Consider the following 21562-nt stretch of genomic DNA (forward strand, 5'->3'; position numbering starts at 1 on the left):
CCTACATTTTTGTTCATTTTCTGTTTCTAAGACTAATCCCTTCTGTACTTCTATGTCCATCTTCATAGGTTTTCAACAGGACTCTCCTGCATAGAACCCAAATGACCTAATATAAATTCTGTCATTTTTCATTTTGGAACTCTTCTCTCCACCCCTCCCCAAGATTAGGTTAACGTGACCAATGTATTACCTTTTCCAGAATTGGAATAGCCTCTATCGGTCACCACCCAACTAAACTGAACATAAATTAGTGGAAAGATCCTTGATCATCCAATCTCTCTCATCCCCTACACGAGTCACTTAAAACAAAAGACACTCAGAGTTAATCATCTGAAAATCCTGCCAATGTAAAAAATAAGCAAAACTTCAAAAACGTGTTAAAACAGGTGGAAAGGGATGTATTCTTATGCTTAACTGAATATACATTTGAAATCATTGTTTTCCTTTTACAAAATAATTATGTGGGGGCAAGAGTAGGCTAGAGGTTAGATTTGGTCTGAGTTCTTGAGATACAAGCATGATGGGGACTAAGTCTGTGTTCTCAAGCAATTCACTCCTTGCATTCATTTCCCTAACTATAAAATGGAAATAATTCCTCCATCCTGAGGGGCCTGGGTCTTACTGTCAGAGAAGGGTGTTGGAATCCACTGCTGAAAAGCATTCAGCAAGTTCAAAGCACTAATATTGAGAAAGGTTTATCATATTTATAATCCTTCCCATGGGTATAAAATGATTCTTCCTAGTTTTATTCCCTACATAGACTAAAAGAAGAGCTTCAGATTCTTCAATACTATCAACGTAATGCAGTACTCCAGCTATGTACACGGACAAAACTCTTCCCATCCTCTTTTGATTTGCCCCATGCGCTGAGCCCAAGCCAAAAGAACGCACTACTCACAAGTGGGACTCATGTGAAAATTGAAACTTCATGCTCCATTTTATTAAGGGCCTTGCTTTCTTTCAGTGGGTTAGAATAATTGGAAATAAAGATAAACACTGTAAAAAGACATGAACACTGAATTAGTCCAATAAAGTAAATGTGAATCAACTGCTCACCAGCAAACCCAGTGGACAAATGGGGGAACTGCAAGAGTCAAAAAGCTATTGAATCCATTATTTCCCCAGGCACTTTATTTAAATACATTATTTGGATCGATAGAAACAGTACCTAATTATAAAACACATGATAATTGTCACAATTAGGGTTTTCTTCAAGAGAATAGTGAGCCCAGAAGAGAAGAGAGCACCTGGGGGGCAGCATGGATGGATAGGGGAAAGGGTGAAGGCCCAACAGAACTGATGGTATCACAAAGTTATAAAGGGAGAAAAGAAGAAAGATGACATTCGATGTGTGCCAGGTTTGTGCCAGGCAGTACGCTAAGCACCTCACATGCACTCTCTCATGGAATCCTAATAAGGAATTTGCAAGATAGGCATCATGATTTTTTCCACATTATTGAAGCTGAGACCTTGGGTCATTTTTCCAGGTACTAAATAATAGAACAAGAAATCTCTCTGGTTTCATATGAGTCCCATTAGAACTGTTTCTACCACATTCTGACACCATTTTGGGAAAAAGTCTGTTGAATCTGAAAATTGTTGTTAGGTTTTTTTATTATGATTTGTTAATAAGCACACCAAAATAATACTGTTAGTTTTCCTCTTGGCTTAGTGTATCTCTTTCACTTCTGTGTGGCCATATTCCCTTTTCTCCAATCATAGTTGGATTGAAAACCTGTTTTTTTAATAATTAGATTGAAATCTGTTTTAAATATGATATTGGTGGTGAAAATATACACATAGCAGGTATAGTGCTTGGTATCTCCCTTATATAGTGATGATAAAGGTGAAGAGGCATCGAGATGAAATTTGAGAATCTTAGAGAAATTTTGGCAAAAGGTATAAGAAGAGAACAATTTTTTGAACACTTCTTTCGGGAAATTTGTTCTGAGCTGTGTACTAGGAAAGGAAAACCCTAGTTCTTGGAAATTCTATGAGGAGAAACCAATGTGTGGATTGTTCTGAAGAAAGCAACTTTTGTCCCGACCATTTCTATCCCTCAGTGTCCGCCTCCAGAGAGTCTCTAGAAAGGACTTTCCCCTTGTAAGATTAACTCTGAACTGTCCCCTGCCTCCTAGTGCCTCAGGGCTCCCTCTCTCCATTGCTCTCTAGGTTACCTTTCTTTACTTCTCAGATCTCTAGTTTCACTCCCCTGACAGTTCCTCTCTCTTCTCTGAGACCCTGGGGTTAGGAACTGCCTTTGTTTCTGCACTAGATGTCCACACTTCCAGCTGCTTTCAAAACAGCATCTGGGTTCTCTCTTTTGTCTGTCAAACTGAAGGATGAACAAGGGCAGAGATCCACAATGTTTCTTCTTCACTGACCAGAAGAGCACTGAGTTTCATCTCATCAAGGCCTGGGTAGGAGCGAGTATCCATAACTGGAAGTCCCTGTGGGGGCTTGATACTCGTAAACTTGGACAAGTCTAAAACTGGCAAGGAGCTAGCCTTGCCACACCCAAGTGTGTATTTTTTTGGTGCACAGTATTTTGAAGTAGCATTTGAATTTCACATTGTTTTAAAGTGGCTTTTGCTCTCTAAGATTCTGATGGTAAATATCTCTTTTACTACAGAGAATGAGGTTAAAGGAATGGCAATTGAAGCTCAAACCTACTGCTTTTGAAACACAGCCCTGAGAAGACATCCTGGTCTCTGGCACATGAAACTATCTAAGTATGGGGACTAGGAGAGCCTGTGTTTAGGAGCTTGCTCTGCTTTTTTTTTTTTAATTAAGATTTGCTCCATTTGGGTATTTACAATGTCTCTCTCCTATCTTTTCTTGTTACCACTTTTTTTTTTTAAATCTTCAAGTTTTAAAATTCTTTTTTTCTCACTCTCCCTATTTTTTTTTTCCTTTTGGTATTTTTTTTTTATTATGTTGTGTTAATGACCATACATTACATCATTAGTTTTTGATGTAGTGTTCCATGATTCATTGTTTGCGAGTAACACCCAGTGCTTCATTCAGTACGTGCCTTCTTTAATACCCATCACCAGGCTAGCCCACCCCCCCACCCCCTCCCCTCCAGAACCCTCAGTTTGTTTCTCAGAGTACATAGTCTCTCATGGTTCATCTCCCTCTCCGATTTCCTCCCCTTCATTTTTCCCTTCCTGCTGTCTTCTTCTTCTTTTTTTTTTTTAACATATAATGTGTTATTTGTTTCAAAGGTACAGGTCTGTGATTCATCAGTCTTACACAATTCACAGTACTCACCATAGCACATACCCTCCCCAATGTCTATCACTCTCCCTATTTTTGACTTTTGTTTTTATAAGTTATCATCTTTAAGAGAAGCAGGAATGATTTAAGCTCACAAAGAGAAAGGTATTCATGTATACCAGCCCTATACAATAGAATTTTCTGAGATGATGGAAATTTTCTCTATGTGCCCTGTCCAATACAGAACTTGCTGGCCATATGTGGCTACCGAGGGCTTAAAATGTGGCTTGGTGGCACTAAGCAATGACAACACACTAGGGACTTGGGGGGAGAATTATGAAGAGAAACAAGGTAGAAAAAAAAGACTCCTTTAATTCTATGATTAAAGTTCTGGATTGCTTGTTCTCCCCCCACCCCCCGCCCCCGAAAGATGGCTCATGTGCATGAAACCTGCCAAAACGAACACAGCAAACACTTATAGAACTGAAATATGGTGTGCAATACCACATTTTCAGATTGGACTCAGAGAAGCACACAGGTGAGGGAGACCAAAATAACACTGCAAAGGTTTTGAAACTAAATTAACATTCAAACCACAGTCCACAAAACTGAGTCCAGACATGTTCAGGGTTGATTGCCTGCTAAAATATATGATTTAAAAAGAAACCTGATTCTTTGAACATAATACTCAAAATGCTCAGGAATCAATCCAAAATCATTCATTATACCAAGAACCAGAAAAGCCATAGCTCAAATGAGGAAAGACAAGAACATATGCCCTGCCAAGATCACACAGAGGTTGGAATGAAATGACAAGGTTTTTAAGTAACCGTCATAAAAATACTCCAACAAGCAATGCATGAAAGGGAAAACTGAAACAAAAAGCAGTGGGAACAAACAGAAAACAATAAAGGAGCCGACCTAAATTCTATCATATCACTAATGACTTTAAAAGTAAATGGCTTAGCCCCCTTTCCTCAGCTGCCACTGAAGTCCTCGATCACACCGAGGAAGCTTCACTTCATCCAGCCACTCGACCGCACCATGGCCTCTGCCTGGGAGCACGTCTGCATGGACTCAGCCCTCATCCTGCATGATGATGATGTGCTGGTCACGGAGGATAGGATCAATGCTCCCTTTAAAGCAGTGGGTGTAAAGGTTGAACCTTTCTGACCCGGCTTGTTTGCAAAGGCCCTGGCCAACGTCAACATCAGGGGGGCCCATCTGCAATGTCGGGGCTGGTGGTTCTGCCCCAGGAGCCGGTGCTGCCCCATCAAGAGGTCCTGCTCCCTCCACTACCAATGCCCCAGCTGTGGAGAAGAAAGTGAAAGCAAAGAAAGAAGAATCAGAGGAGTCTGATGATGACTCCTCATCATCATTTGGTCTTTCTGACTAAACCTCCTCTGCAACCTGTTTAATAAAAAGCTGAACTCTTAACAATAAAATAAATAAATAAATAAATAAATAAATAAATAAATAAATAAATGTAAATGGCTCAAACACACCAATTAAAAGACAGAGACTGGCAAAATGGATTAGAAAATATAATCCAACTATGTGCTGTCTACAAGAAGCTCAGTTCAAATATAGGTATGATATAGGTAACCTAAAGTATAAGAATGCAAAAAGGTATATTGTGTGAACATTAATCAAAGAAAGCTGGAGTGTCTATATTAATATCAGCCAAAGTAGACTTCAGAGCAAAGAGAATTAACAAGGACAAAAAGTGGCATTATAAAATTGTAAAAAAGATCAGTTACCTAAGAACATATAACACTCCTAAATATGTATGTACTAAGCAGCGAACCTGCAAAAATATGAAGCAAAAATTGCAAAACTGGACGGAGAAATAGACACCCCACAATTATAGCTAGCGCTTCTCTTAGTAATTGATAAACCACCAGCCAAAAAAAATCAGCACAAAACCTGAACAAGAATGTTTGTAGCAGCTTTATTTGTAAATCAAAAACTGATAACAACATAAATGCCTTCCAACAGGTGGATGGATAAACAAATTATAGTATATCCATTGATATAGACTGAATGTGGACCCCCACTTTTCAAATTCATATGTTAAATCCTAATGCCTATTGTGATAGTATTTGGAGGTGGAGGCTTTTGGAGGTGATTAGGTCATGAGGGTGGAGTTTTCATGAATAGGATTAATGCCCTTATCAAAGAGAACCCATAGAACTCTGTTACCCCCTTCTAGCATGTGAGGACACGGCAAAAAGATGGTTGTCTGAACTAGAAAATGGGCTCTTGCCAGACACCCAATCTGTACACAGATTGATCTTAGAATTCCCAGCCTCCACAATGATAACAAATATATTTCTGTTTTTTAATAAACCATGCAGTCTATGGCATTTTGTTACTGCAGCCCAAATGGACTAAGACATCCATACAATGGGACACTACTGAAACAAACTGTTGATGTATGCCATAACCTGATGGATTTCCAAGGCATTATGATGCATAATGAAAAACCAATTATGTTAATGTTACAGTCTCAAAATGACAAAATTATATTGATGAATGACAGATCATGTTTGTCAGGAGTTGGGTTGGAGGGACAGTGTGATTGTAAGAGGTGATGAAACAGTGGATGATAACCTTGATGATGATCATGGTTACACAAATCTATATACATGATAAAATGTCATAGAACTATACACCCCCCCCAAAATGTGCATATTAAAACTGGCAAAAATCCAAACCATATAATTATTATAGTAATTAGATAGTTAGATAATAGTATGGTACCACCATCAATTGGTTGGCTTTGATAACTATGCTGTGGTTATATAAGATAGTATTGGGGGTAACTGGGAGAAGGGTCCATGGGAACTCTATTATTTCTGCAACTTCTGTGTGAGCCTTAAATTATTTGAAAACAAAAATATTTTTTTAAATGTGGCTAGATCAATGGATGAACTGAATTTTTCGTTTAGTTTGATTTTTATAAATTTAAATAGCTGCATGTGGCTACTGGCTTTAGTATTAGACCATGCAGGTCATTACTAAGTTTCACCAAATAACCTTTTGATTTCCCTTTGCTCTTATTCCAAGGCTCCTGAAGGAAAGTTTCATGTATGAAAAATTTATCCAACGCATAAAATATAATCCATATTTTTTCAGTCTCTCATCAAGTACAATACTATACCAAATCAGAGCATAATGAAATTCAAGTTTGAAAAGCAATGCATTTGGTCATTTTATCATTTTTTATTCCATTCTGATGACTATTGTGGATCAACTCAGCTAAGTTGTAAAGGTTTTAAGACTCATAACCTTGTTTTATAAGCTCACTGAATAGGAAGAAGTCTATAGTTATTTAGAACCTAAATAAGAGTCTAAATTAGAGTCTAATCATAACGAACTGCCCAAGCTTTCCTGGGGGCACTCAAGGGTGGGGACTCAAGGTTATTTTGGGACAGGTTGCTCTAAAGTTCTCCTTCCAACCACTCCTAAAGTGATAATGGAGGCTTGTTGGGACCCCTCACCTTGGGGAAAGGCTAAGCCTGATTGTCTAGAGATTTCCAAAAAGGAATATTAGCATTCTTTTCAGTGGTATATGGGGGGGTAGGGAGTGAGCATTAATACTACCATTGTTTAGGATTGCCAGCTCATGATAATAATAAAGTGCATACTGATGTTTAGTTGGTCTTTATCACTGCTTAAAATTCTCTACAGATGGTGTACCCACTTTTGCCTGTACTAGGGAAAACTATTCCTATCACCCTCCCTTCAGAAAGCCACTGGTTTTTTCCCTTCTGTGTCCAGAGCATACTCTGCTGTCACCTTTCCAGACAAACTGAGGGAGACTCAGATATGACCCTAAAGCGTTAGTTCTGAAAAAGCAGGAGAGAGTCAATTTCCCTCTTGATATTCTCTAACAGGTAACACAATGCTTGGCTCTAATCAGTGTTTAGGAAGTTATTGTGAAATAAATAGAGAAATGAATTAGTTTATATTTCACAGACAGAAATGACCATTTTTCTTTTCTTTTTTTTCTTTCTTTCAGGCTAAGAGATGACTCCACGAAATAGATTTCAGTTAACTGAAAAATACCTCTCTGGACAGGTAATTCCCATTTGCTCAAGGGCACTTTTCCAGGTAAAGGAGCAGGTATGAGCCATTAGCTGACCCACTCACACTAGCTGTGGGATAAGTGCACTGGCCTGGAAAAAAAGGGATCTTGGCAGGGCACCAACAGCATGTATGATACTCTATCCCCCGTAACACCTGTATCCAGTTGTTTCTCACATGAAATTCCCTCCATCTTGGAAGAGGTTTTCTAAGATCTGGTTATGATGTTTAGAGGTGGTATTTAGCGGCTGACTGACATTAACTGGTTGAGTCATTCTATCTGTAGTTATTTCATGACTAGTAAATTAAATGGAGCTGATGAAGACCATGATCCATTCACCTTTTAAGTCTTTGAGGGTGGTACCAATCTCTGCTTTTCCATCTGGGATGTGATATTGTTTTTGATGCATTACCTTAAACATTTAAGGGGGCTATTCACTTGGTTTTTCCTACTGTAACAACTTTTTCCACTAGTCATTGTGTTAAATACACCTATGCTGATCATAATTTTCTTTTTTTTAATGTTATGTTAATCACCATACATTACATCATTAGTTTTTGATGTAGTGTTCCATGATTCATTGTTTGCATATAACACCCAGTGCTCCATGCAGAACGTGCCCTCTTTAATACCCATCACCAGGCTAACCCATCCTCCCACCCCCCTCCCCTCTTGATTATAATTTTAGTGAGTCAGGAAATAGCTGCCGGGTGGGTTCATGAACCCTGTGGACCCAATTTGAGATGGACCTAGCCTAGAACTCTGGACTCACATATGGCCCTTCTCTAACAGGAGGATCCATGATGGTACTCTTGGTTCTTCAGTATCATAATCAACTCAGATCCCTGATTCAACAACCCACTTTCCCCAGTGTATGTTTATTTGAGTAAATGGCCATTGGCCCTTTTGTAGAAAGACTGGGGGAAACACTGCTTTATACACTTTCCATGGTGTTTCAAGATCCTTCCTCATAGGAACTTGCCATTACTTCAAGCAGTATGTTATGGGTCTAAGAATTAGCTCAAGTCTGTAAACTGACTAAGAGATCATGATTTTCCACTGAGGTGGTAGACCTTAGTCTTCTGCTCATCTATTCATGATCTATTTTGATTGATGATACACATTAAGCAAGACCCTTATTCCTTGCCCATCGATCTCATTCTGGAAACACCATCTTCCACTAGGTAGCTCCAGAAATCTCTTTGAGCAGAGCCTGCTAATCCATCTGCTATGCACTTTGATGATCTTGCCCACCTAGCTTCTGGCCATCTGGCCTCTGTTATTCTGAAATCCTATCATCCCCATTGTTATCAGAGAGCACCGTTCGATAGCAGAATCTCCTATCATTAATCCTAATCTACATGGGACAGCCACTACTGAACTTCTAAACAATGCTGGTGCCCCCCTCACCTAGGAGAGGAAGTTGCAATATTCTCCATGGAAGAAGGCAGCTGTGAGCCTCCAGCAGCCAAAACTCACAGCAGCTGTAAGTTGGATACAACAGGTTGAAGAAGGGAATCTGGACAGGGCAGCAATGGCATCCACTGCAGGGTCTTTCCTTTCTGCGCCAGGTCCCTACTACATGGCTTTGTCTCAGTCCTCGCAACTAATGATGTTATCTGTTCACATGACTGTCCCTCACCATAAAGGCTTTCCTTATGGTGTAACTTAGTTTAATCTCAATACTGAGGTGTTTTCCCAATGAAGTTTATGTGCTCTTTCTGAGCCCTGCATGAATAATGACTTTGACCAACTTAGCTTTGTTTTCCCTGCTATAAAAATTTTGCAAAGATCATCTTTCAATCCATATAACTCATGCCAAATTACTACTGATTTTCTTTCTGATTAAAAAGCATCCATAATTCTTGTAGTAAATTTGAAAAGAAAAACATAAAGGGAAAAATAATCTAATCTTGCTATCTGAATACAACCACTGTTAACAATTGCATTTACTCCCAAATATTCCTCTCTGTGTATGCATACGGATACATATATATCCTATTTTTAACTTAACATGACTTTATGTGAATTTTCTCATGCCATGAAAAATAATATTTGTAAGACTCTTTTTAATGACTACATGATACATTGTCATATGATTGTACTATTATTAATTCAATTAGTTTATTTAAACGGTCTCCTGATTTTGGAGATATAGATTTTTCTTAATGTTTCAATTGTTATTATAAATAACATTGTAGTGAACACATTTTTTTTTAAATAATTGAAGTATAGTTGACATACGTTAAATTAGTTTCAGGTGTACAACATTATGATTTGACGAATCTATGCAGTAGGCAATGATGAACACATTCTTTTTGTCTACCTTTCTAGTCACTTAATTCATACAGTAATCACTTAGCCAACAGATATTGGCTTAGCTGCTATGACAAGCCAGAGGCACTGTGCAGTCAGCTAAGCACACAGCAAAAGACAATTAATTAATTCAATAAACAAATTCCTTAATAATTCTTCATGAAACCCCCCATTATGCAGTGAACATTTAGCTTTCCTTGACAAGTCCATACTCCTGGAAAACTACTTTTTATAAATATTCAGAACAATGTGGCAATGCTGTAGGGCTTTCAGAAGACATGTGGCTGCACCTCTTCACATTGATTCTTTGTCCCAAGGCTGCCATTCACTGTATTTTAGGCAAGGTAGCTCTTATCTCAAGAGTAGGGTTTCAGCTGCTAGAATACTTTCTGACTCTCAATCACTTTCTCTGCCTTAAACGCTTTATAACTGTTCCTTGAAAAACACTCAAGCCAAGAAGGTGGTACAATTAACATTTGCCTCAATACTCTCACAGAAGCTCTCCCCAAGATAATTTTACACTCAGCCACAGACACATTATACGATTTTTTTCAAGGGATTACCAGTTGGAAACGAGAGCTGAAATGTATCTTATACAGTACAATTGTACATACAAAGTATTAACGTCTTAAGAGACACAATGTCACCCTATCTACGGAATCTAGCTGGCAAACGAAATATTCAGCAAATATTTATTACATGGCAGTATCTGATTTGAATGTCAATGTCCCCTGAATTTCTTTACTGGTCTCCAAACTCCTTTTCAGATTTCCTGAGTGCTTTTCTTTCTCTTCTCACCTCTAAGTCCATAAACACAGTGCATTGTCTCGCTTATCATCTCTAAAGAAGCAAGCTCTACTTGAATGACTCCAGCTCCCCGGCTAGTAAACACTAAGTTGTAAACTGTTGGGGTGGAGAACGTAAGAACATACAATTATGTTTTGCTCTTAGTTAGATTTTGATTTAATCAATTCAGACAATGTGAAGCTGTGAGTTAAAAATATTCTTGTGAAGGGTTGGAAGGAATACCTTGGTTTTCTGTATCCAAAGGAGGCACATGTTTATTTAGAAGCCTGAACTACAAATGTTTTAATACAGAGTTTTAAGGAACAGCTGTTTTGTGTGCACTCTTCTTGACTTCCAACATCTACAGTCCCTTCCAGGACCTAAGCTTCATGGGGATAGTAGATTTTGTTTATTTTGCTCATTTCTCTATTTCTAGTGCTGGGAGCAGTATCTAGTGCATGGTATATTCTCTTTAAATATTTATTAAATGTATGAATAAATAAAATACAATCCCCCAAATGTGCTTCATTTCACTTCCCCAGTGTATAATCATGAACAAATATTTGGTGAAGTAAGAAGGATCCTCATAATTAGCACTAATTTCATTCCTACTGTCAAGGTGGGTGTTCATCGGGTGTTCATACCAACTCTTTCTAATTGATGTTTTCAGAACTCCCCTTGCCAAACATTAGTGACTTTTGTCCTGCCATGTTTACATACCTGAAACCAAGCACAGGCACTTTTTGAAGTTAATTAAAGATTCACTTATGTTAAACATTTCCGGATGATAGCAAGAGACCAACTTGGCAGACAATAGAAATAATCTCTAGTACTTCCCTCTGTGATTTTTCTCAGACAGGTCTTGAAGGGTCTGGTCCTAATGGGATTGATAGATGCGAGATGGGGTGATTGGGAGATGCTGTGCTACTTACTGCCTATAGCAAGAGAATGCAGGTGCATTCAGAGACAAAGATCACCAACTTCCCCCTTTGCATATCAGAGAGCATGTTCTCCACGACAAATATAAAATCCCCTAGCTGGCTTGGGCCTGCCACCAGCGCCTTTCTGGTATGCCTTTCATTTATTTGTTCTTGTATGTTTGAAGGCTAACTTTAATACCAGCTTAAAAGATAACCTTATCAGATTGCTTCCCAATTTTATCATGTCAAAGTACCCTTTTATTTACTTTCTTCCATGACCCACTCGGTTTTGAAAGATTTTATCTATGTAGAAACTGTATTTATAAACTAATAATTAATTTTCCACTTCTGTTTTCTTTTAGAAACTCTGCTTCTCAGAGTTTGTCTTTGGAAAGTGACAGGTTGTTACCACAGGTGTTGATTTAGTTCCAGCCAAGAGAAGACTTGGTGTTAAGTTTATCACGGGTAAAATAGATGACTGTCCTGGGGCTCTTTGAAATAGTCAAAGTAGTTCGTGAGGACCTCTGGGGGTCCCAGGCTGAGAATCACATTAAGGCTGTACTTTGGGACCGACTGGGGAGCTTGAAAGTACTGGTGCCCAGGCCCCATTCCAGACCAATTAAATTAAGATTTCTGTGCCCTGGAGTGACTTCATTTTTTTGAAACAATAAATTCATGTGGTTAAAAAAGTCCAACAATACAGAAGAGTGATTTTAATGCATGACTAGGGTTAAAACCACTACACAGTGTAGCATATCTAAAGCAAATGTTAAAAACAAAACAAAAGAAAAAACTGAAAAGAAAGGAATAAGGGGGAAAGCCTGCCTTGGAGGATGCATCAAGAACGTGGGAAAGGCTTTTGGAACTCTGGGTCTGGCCTCTACCGTGCTAAAGCAACTCTCAGGAAAGTGAAGGCAGAGGTGTCCCCCTCTCAGCTGAAGCCCCTCCCTTCCCAGGGCCCAGTCTCAATAACAGAACAGGGCCCTGCCAAATCTGACAGGAAACAGGAGAGTGAGCTCCCACTCAAGATGTCTCAGGATTAAATTCCCTGCATTCAGTTAAATATGTGCGGGCACCATTAATTTCTCAATTGGTGTTCTTCCTGCCAAGCAATCTTGCATTTTCAAACAGCTCTCTCTCTTTCCCACACAGCTTTGGTGTCATCCTTTCTCCCCAGCCCAATGTTTGCGAGATTTTCTACTCTGCTGGTGGTCCCTGAGGCCCCACCTCTGGCCCCCTTGCTCCTGAATGGCGACCATTCAAAAGCTCAAGAGAAGTGACATGTTTATTAAAGATGTCCAATATTACCCTTTAGGCTTTACAGATGAACAGAAGCATTCCAAGGGAGTAGGGATATTTTTGCTGGAAAATTGCCTGTAGGAAAAATTGCCTGCAAAGGACAAAATTGATAAGAAGAAATAAACAATAAAATGAATGCCAAACATCTTAGGAAATGTGAAAATTCTCTGATTCAATATATTTCCAACTGTCTTGTAAAAATAAATAGAGGAGACTTCCATGTGTTCACTTTGATAAATTTAGTATATTTTGTAGTAACTTATTGATCTCAGAAAACAAATACCCATGCTTTTATGACATTCATGTCTTTCTGAAAGCTAGGCATCATAAGGGACCTCAAAAAATCATTGGACTTGGCCCTCTGGCTAAGTTAGGGAATGAAGCATTACGACTACCCTCAGAGGCAGCTTAGCTGGTAGACAGAACAAAGGCTTTGGAGAAGGCTGGACCTGGGGTTAAACCTATGTTCTACTCTTGGGGCACCTGGGTGGCTCAGTCAGTTAAGCGTCTGCCTTTGGCTGAGGTCATGATCCCAGGGTCCTGGGATTGAGCCCTGAGTCAGGCTCCCTGCTCAGTGTGGAGTCTGCTTCTCCCTCTGCCTCCACCCCACTCTCTCTCTCTCTCTCTCTCAAATAAATAAATAAAATCTCAAAAAAAAAAAAAACCAAACAAACCAAAACCTATGTTCTACTCTTGACTAGCTGCATGATTGTAGGCAAATTACTTAACCTTCACAAAGCTCAGATTCTGTACCTGTAAAGTGAGACTGATAATACCTGTTCCACAGAGTTGTTAGACAGCTTAAATGAGCAATGTCTACAAAGCATTTAGTACTGAGTCTGTTGTTTAGGAATAATTTACACATATTGCTATCATTATTATTCAAAAAAACTAAATTACATTGCCTTTTTTCAAAGAGTTTAAAATCTTTGGAGGAAATGATTAATGCAAAAAAAAGTGAAAATAATACAAATTAGAATATAATAAAATCCTCAACTAAGAAGAAAGACAAAGGAACAAGTTCTGGGTTAATGTCAAGACTGTGGGCTAGTTCTGGGATGACCATCTATGACTGTGTGACCTTGGGCAAGTTACTTAACCTTTCTGGGCTTGTTATTTCCTTATCTATAATATGAAATTATTAAGGTAGATGAGTATTTCCAAATTCTAAGAGTCCATGAACAACGAGAATCCTCCAACTATTCTTAATATTTCAAAAAAACTCAATAAAATTAGAGTTCGTGCCACAATAAAACTGCTCAAATTAGTTAAACTATCAAAATGCTTTGCTTTTGTAGGATTAGAAAAAAATCACTTTTGACTGAAAATATTATTTTCCATGCAGATGAGAAATGATGGTCAACCATAATATTGCAGGAATTTGCAGAAGAGATAATGAAATGGATTCTTGGTTATTAAAAGGGTGGAAACTACTGTAGGACTCAAAATTTTCCAGTACTGTTTCCTATTTGATTATTTCATGGATTTGACCATATGTTCCTGAAAATCGGTGAAACAGGTTCTCAATTCAAAATTTTTATTCCTGTCTCCCCCATATTCCCTATAAAAACTTCTGCTCTTACAGCATCAGTTTCTTACTTCCCGTGCTTTGCTTTTGCCTCAACATCTCTTCTCCTCCCGGGGTTACATCTTCCTTACAGCCTAGCCAGCTTGAAACCCAAACTACCCCTCCATGTCATACTCTTCTCAACAGCTATGGAACTTCAGTTCACCACCAGCCTGACACTTCATCAGATAGCTCATGTTCTCTGTCTGTGTCTATTTCTTACTTTCCCAATTAGCCTGCATACTCAAGGGCTGATCATTGTTTTATAGTCATTTCCTAGCCCTTATTTTCCATAAAACCCATGAATTTTAGTTAAAGAAATTGAGTTGTCATTGTTCAGACCTAAAAATCATTGATGGATGCCAAAACTAACTGGTGATAGTTTGATGAGGATCAGGATATTTATAGTGCCAAAATGTATCCTATCAAAATACTTGTTAATAACTTATTAATAAATAGTACAAAAAAACCAGCAGACATAATCATAACCAAGTAGCAAAATTTAACAACACCCAGAATGGGACAAAATGACATCATGGACCTCCTCATATGATGCTTCAAGAAGGATATAGCATCACTGTTCTCGTATTCCTGTCATAAAGCATACCTTGAATCTAATCATGAGGAAAAATCAAACAAATTCAGGTTGCGGACTACTACACAAAATAACAGTCCTATACACTTAAAAAATATCAAGTACATAAAACGCAAGGAAAGACTGAAGAATTATTCCAAGTTGAAGGACATGGCAACTAAACACAACAAGTAATCTTAGATTGGATCCTCAATTTATAAAGGATTTTACTGAAACAATTAGTAAAATTTGAATGGAGTCTATAAATTTAATGGTGGTATCAATGTCAATTTTCTGATGCTGGTGGTTGTTCTGTGTTTATGTAATAGAGTGCCTTTTTTTTTTTTTCTCAAGATTTAATTTATTTATTTGAGAGAGAGAGAGCACACAAGCAGGGGGAGGGACAGAGAGAGAGGGAGAAGGAGACTCCCTGCTGAGCAGGGAGCCCAGTGAGGGCTCAATCCCAGGACCCTGAGATCATGACTTGAGCTGAAGGCTTAACCCACTGAGCCACCCAGGTGCCCCTGTAGTAGAGTGTCTTTATTTTTAGGAAATAAACACTGAAATCTTTTTTTTTTTTTTTTAAGATTTTTTATTTATTTATTTGACACAGAGAGAGATAGTGAGAGAAAGAGAGCACAAACAGGGTGAGCAGCAGGCAGAGGGAGAGGGAGAAGCAGGCTCTCCGCTGAGCAGGGAGCCCGATGTGGGGCTCGATCCCAGGACCCTGGGACCATGACCTGAGCTGAAGGCAGACGCTTAACGACTGAGCCACCCAGGCACCCCTAAACACTGAAATCTTGAGGGATAAGTCTACTACTTACTCTTGAATGGTTCAGAAAAAATATGTTGTGATGTTAGATCTATGTGCATATTTTACATAGGTTACACATATAGTATATTTACGTGTATATTATATATGTGTGTGTAAATACAGACAAGAGGTGTGATAAAATGTGAACAATTGGCTAATCTGTGTGTAGGTTGTATGGGAGTTCTTTGTACCATTCTGCAACTTTTTTGTACGTTTGAAATTATTTCAAAATAAAAGGTTAAAAAAGTAATGAATTTCAGTACAATCAACATGGGGAATTAAATTAATAACATAAGACTGAGAATTTAACAGATGTAAAAGATGCTATCCTGAGAGAACGTCCTAAGGTGTGATATAATAGAAATGCCACATATAATAAAAATTCTTTGGCAAAGAATCATAATCTATTATTAGAGAATAGGTTGAAATGAAATCAAAAGATGTCAGAGTTTAGGCATAAAGTAAACCTCCTTTATTGCAACTGCATTGCTGAAATTATATATGGTTATTCTTTGCTTATTCTAAAATGGAATACACTTGACCCTTGAACAAAGCAAGGCTTGGGGTGCCGACCTCTACACATCTGAAAACCCGGTATAACTTCTGACTCCCCAAAAACTTAACCACTAATAGCCAACTGTTGACTAGAAGCCTTATGGATAATATAAATAGTCAAATAACCCAGATTTTATATGTTATGTATATTATACACTGCATTTTTATAATAAAGTAAGAGAAAAGAAAATCATGAAAAAAAATACATTTATAGTACTGTACAGTCTTTATCGAAAAAAATCCATGTATGAGTGGACCCTGCAGTTCAAACCTGTATTTCTCGAGGCTCAACTGTATATTGAGGTATGGACTTACTGGACAAAAACATCACTGGATTTGCTGGAAAATTCAACGTAATTATTTTCTAATTTTTCTGGACAAATGTTAGTAGATTCACATCATCATGCAATGACTTGGCCCAGCCCCATGTATGTATTAGCTGTTACTCCACAGTAATGACTGGGAACAGACACTCATGTTTTCACCTTAAGCAGCATCGAATCCTTAGGCAATTAGAAGAGCATAGTGTGAGGATAGCAATGTGCCCTTCTTGCTGAGATAAAGTCACTGGAGGGACTGGGGTGCTTCTTTGAAGACCCATCCCCTTTTAAGCCCTACCCAACAATGACAGATGGCCTGGTACAGTTAGCTCAAAGGCTGTTCTAGACCAGTAGTTCTCAAAGTCTGCTCCCCAGACCAGCAGCATCCGCACTCCGGAAGTGGAGCTCCGCAATCGGAGTTTATTCAGTTCATCAGGAGACTCTGAAGCACGCTGAAGGTTGCAAACGGTTGATAACTCATCCACTCAGCAAGTTTGAAAGACCGTCGTCTGCTAGGAAATATCAGGCACCTGTCTCTCCTCCGAAAAGGGACTAATTCCCAATTTCCTTACGGTTAAAAGCCTTCAGAAAGAATCACCATAATTTAAATGGCTCGAGCTTTCAGGGAACTGCTTAATATGACCATAAATAAAAATTTAAAAACAATTAGAGAGGCACCAGAAGCTCTTTTCATCCTCTTGTGATCCTCTAAATGCACCAAGGACTTGCCACTTGGCTATTATAATTTTATATCCACCTCTATATTAAGGTTCTTGGTTTGCAGTATTTGCTTTGGGAACCAAATGCCTGTCATTTGATGGCACCATGGAGTGATTAATAAAGGCTTTTACAATGCACTGACTCGCCCTGTGAACACATCCTGCTCATTAAAATGAAATGAGCTCAATAGATACCTGCAGCCCAGGAGAACAAGGGGCTCCTGCGGGGGCAGGCAGAGGAGTCTGTTTTAAGAGAAAGCAGGATTGGGAAGCCCAACAGCCTTCTGGGAGATGTGGCAGGGAGAAGGAGCAGCGGAAGGAAGCATAAGAGGGAAGGGTGCTTCTGAATTTCCACGTGCCTGGAATGTGAGTGGAGGTGAGTCTCCATGGAAGAGCTTTGCCTGCCATCCAGATTCCTGCACCGCTCGGTGCCCTCCATGCAAAGATTCAGAAATGACACAATACTCCAGTCACAGTTGGTTTTGGTGTTTCTAACACAGTGTTTTGTTTTGCCTTTTTTTTTTTTTTTTTAGATTTTATTTATTCATTTGACACAGAGAGAGAGCACAAGCAGGGGGATGGCAGGCAGAGGGAGAGAGAGAAGCAGGCTCCCCACTGAGCAGACAGCCCTACGTGGGGCTCCATCCCAGGACCCCAGGATCATGACCTCAGCCCACGGCAGATGTTTACCTGACTGAGCCACCCAGGCGCCCTGAACACAGGGTTTTAGTCAATTCAGGCTACTGTAACAAAAATACCATAGACTGATTGGCTTAAACAAGAAACGTTTATTTCTCACAGTTCTGGAGACTGGAAAGTCCATGATTAAGGCACCAGCCACTGTATTCTCACGTGAGGAAAGAGGGCCAGGGAGCTCTCTGGGTCTCTTCTACAAGGGCACTAATCCCATTGGTGTGGGCTCCACCCTCATGACCTCATCACCTCCCAAAGGCCCCACTTCCTAAGACCACATTGCCCTGAGAATTAGGTTTCATTGTATGAATTTGGGGGAGACATGACATTCAGTCTATAGCAGATAGCCTTTTCAGAAGTTAAGAATTTTGTTAACTTTAGAGGAGAAGACATTTATTTAAGTAATTTTGGTTGGTCATTCTCTCTTGCCAAAGGACAATCCCCATGGCTGTGAGATCTTTGTGGGTAAAATGTTTGCCTTCTAGGGCAAAGTCTGCCTGAGCTTTGCTGTGACATCTGGGAAAAGTCACTTCTCCTCCATTTGTAAATGACTTATTTCTCTGTATTAGAAGCAGAATCACTTCTTGTTAATAAATGGACACACCTGTGCCACAGGTAATTATGATCAGTTCCATCCAGTAGCCCCTTCATTGGCATTCTAGGACTCAAAGCCCTACTGAACCAAAGGTCTCACTCATGAGGTGGCCCCCAAGCCTGAGAGACAGGAGGCAAGACTGGAACTCTCACCAACTTGGTGGACAGTCCATTCAGGAAGCTTCATCCCCGGGCCAAAAGCCGCGGTTAGTTTTCTGAGCCCTACCACTTCAGATCATTTAAATGGTGCTGCTGAAGGAAGTTCTGTGGGCCAGTGTTCCTGGAACCTTCCAAGCCATAGACCTTCTATCGGTCTACTCCCAGGTATGGGGCCAGTTCTCTATACCCGGCCGTGGCTGTCTATCCCACTGTTCCTACGGCTCCATTTTACCTTTCTCTTACACTTAAATCTTTTTCCTCCACGAAGGCTGCCTACCTTAAATTCACACATGCTTTCTAATGAAGGCTGCCATAAACCCACCATCAAGCCTTTGAAGAGAAAACAAGCTTTAATGAGTATTCCACTGTATTAGTTAGTTGGAGTGATGTGCAATTTCTTGCTGACACCACAGCTAGGAGAAGAGAGTCCACTTCAGTTAAATTACATTCATCCATCCACCAATCTGAACGATCTGCTTTTCCTGGAATGTTCAGGAAAATGCCATGCAATTTTTACCTCTGGGTCCTTGAGCACATCGTTCTATCATCATCAACATCATCATAGCTAAAATGTATGGGATATCTACTTATGCTTTTATAAGAAATTACATCTGTGTGTTCGTTTAAACCTCACCAAACTTTTTGGTTAGTTACTACAGGTAAGTCCATTTTCAGATAAGAACATTGAAACTCAGGGGATTTATAACTTGGACAGGGGCTTATAACTACTTAGTGGTAGAGTAAAAGTCAACTTTGGTTATTGTGACAGGGGTACTTCTCCCCACTCCCTGCCCTGGCAACCCTTACTCATCCTTTAGATCAGGATCAGGACATCTGTTGCAGCGCTCTCTCTATGACCCCAAATTAGGATCCCTCTTCAGCTCCCGCATGGCACCTCCCCCCCATCACATGGCATGGTTTTTCCTACACGTGTTGCTCACCTCTTACTTCTGCCTGTGTTGGAGAGCACTATTCATGTAGGTCAGGGGGATTCATGACACATTATTAATATTCTCTTGCCTTTAGGATATCTGTGTTTTTATACAGCAGTTGTGTAAGAAGTCATGCTTTTAGCTGTTCTGGTGAAATGTGCTGAAACTGCTTGAATTCCATCTGATTGCCTAGAACATGAGGCAGAATAAAGGTAGGAAATGCTTGAAAGAAGGGCAAGGGCAGCTCTACAGGTTTGGGGTGTTTGAGAGTCCAGAGCATGTGGGCAATGCTCCGCTATTTGAAGCTGGGCTGCTTGGCAGGGTATAAACACTGCATTTAGAAGTGGAGAATAGGATCCTGCTCCCACATCTAACTCTCATTGTCTGTGGCACTTTGAGCAAATTATTTAAAATTCTCTGAGCAGCAATTTCCTTTATTAAGAATTTTTTTTTAAAGATTTTATTTATTTATTTGACAGAGAGGGATACAGCGAGATAGGGAACACAAGCGGGGGAGTAGGAGAGGGAGAAGCAAGCTCCCCGCCCAGCAGGGAGCCTGATGCGGGGCTCGATCCCAGGACCCTGGGATCATGACCTGAGCCGAAGGCAGATGCTTAACGACTGAGCCACCCAGGCGCCCCAATTAAGAATTTTTTAGTTCCAAAGCTGTATCATTTGCTTCAAAAATATACCTAATAACACTTTATAAGAATATGAAATAATAATTTTTTTAAAGATTTATTTATTAATTTAGAGAGAGAGAGAGCACAAGAGGGAGAGACAGAGGGAGAGAGAGAGAGAAACTGAAGCAGAATCTGTGCTGAGGGTAGAGCCTGACATGGGGCACCGTCTCATGACCTTGAGATCACCACTGGAACCAAAACCAAGAATTGGAAGCTTAACCGACTGTGCCAACCAGGCACCCCAGAAATGATAATTCTGAAAGAAAAAAAAAAAAAAAGGCAAGGCAAATGAGAATAACTATTCTACTTAGAACTTCAAAGTCTTTCATTCTCACTTAGAAAAAATAATGCAAGGCCTGGAGGGGAAAAGAATATGTTTGCAAATGACTGCTTTTGGTGCCTTTGCATTTGCAGTTTGTGCAAAAAGCAAAAAAGTACCTTTATAGGTCTATTTAGTAATAACCCCAAAGGGCTAAGCATGCATCCTCTAGAGCCCCTTGATTTTATCAGCTAGAGGATCCCAGCGGACAAGAGCCGATTTAGCAAACTTGGTGTTTCTCAGAGGTGTGGGCAGCTCTCTAGGTTCTGGGCTCCCATAAACTAACCAAGTCCTTCCTTTTTAAGTTTGATGTACTGCTTCTCTATTAACATTGAGCCAATATTCTGGGAAAGTCTGTAAAACAAAAAGTCCAGGACGTGACTTGGACAGATTGCTGACTGTCTTTCACAAGCTGGATTTTATGAACTCTTCCATGTATGACAGTGTTTTGTTTTGGTTTTAATGTATTCGATGGTGGAGGGATACTGAACCAAACCATTGTGGTGAGGCTCACAAAGATTTAATAGAGTCCAAGGCGGGCCACAAGAGGGATTCATTATGCGCCAAGAGTGGGATTCCAATCATGTATATTCAAAATAGGCTACTGTCATTAAAAACTGAGTTTATTGGGATGAGAATGCTTGAATTTATTAGCAGGTCATGCAGTCAGATGAAAAGCTATGCAAAATAGACCATTGCTACAACAAAGTATAAGAAGAAGGAAAAATCGTCAGGGATGAATAATTAGATACCAAACATCACCACACCTCTGCAAACTTCACAAGGGACTCAATTTGTGTAAACTTATTAACCCATAGTTTTTAAATCTCTTCCTCTAGAAGCCAACAATCCATCCAGTCAAAAATGTACCAGGGTGTTTGCTGCTATATGAATCATGGATGGAAGGATCCACTTTCTGCTCCAATGTTGGTGGGGCATATAATCCTGGTCAAAGCTGCAATCGTTTTTACTTCTCAACCCCCTACTGTTTGTGGAAGGTGGG

At 39.6% G+C, this 21562-nt stretch overlaps 1 long non-coding RNA gene and 1 pseudogene across 4 annotated transcripts in view; both read left to right on the top strand.

Annotated features, from left to right (window-relative positions):
* The window catches only part of LOC118545989 (uncharacterized), a 334610-nt gene that overhangs the window by 213464 nt on the left and 99584 nt on the right, over window positions 1-21562 (top strand). For all 4 annotated transcript variants that reach the window (XR_013441131.1, XR_013441128.1, XR_013441129.1 and 1 more), the window contains one exon: window positions 7244-7302. This is a non-coding gene — a long non-coding RNA (uncharacterized LOC118545989). The remainder of the gene's footprint in view (window positions 1-7243; window positions 7303-21562) is intronic.
* On the top strand, window positions 4264-4622 carry LOC118531438 (large ribosomal subunit protein P1 pseudogene; annotated as a pseudogene).

This window comes from Halichoerus grypus, chromosome 9, assembly GCF_964656455.1.
Source record: "Halichoerus grypus chromosome 9, mHalGry1.hap1.1, whole genome shotgun sequence".
NCBI classification, from domain to species: domain Eukaryota; kingdom Metazoa; phylum Chordata; class Mammalia; order Carnivora; family Phocidae; genus Halichoerus; species Halichoerus grypus.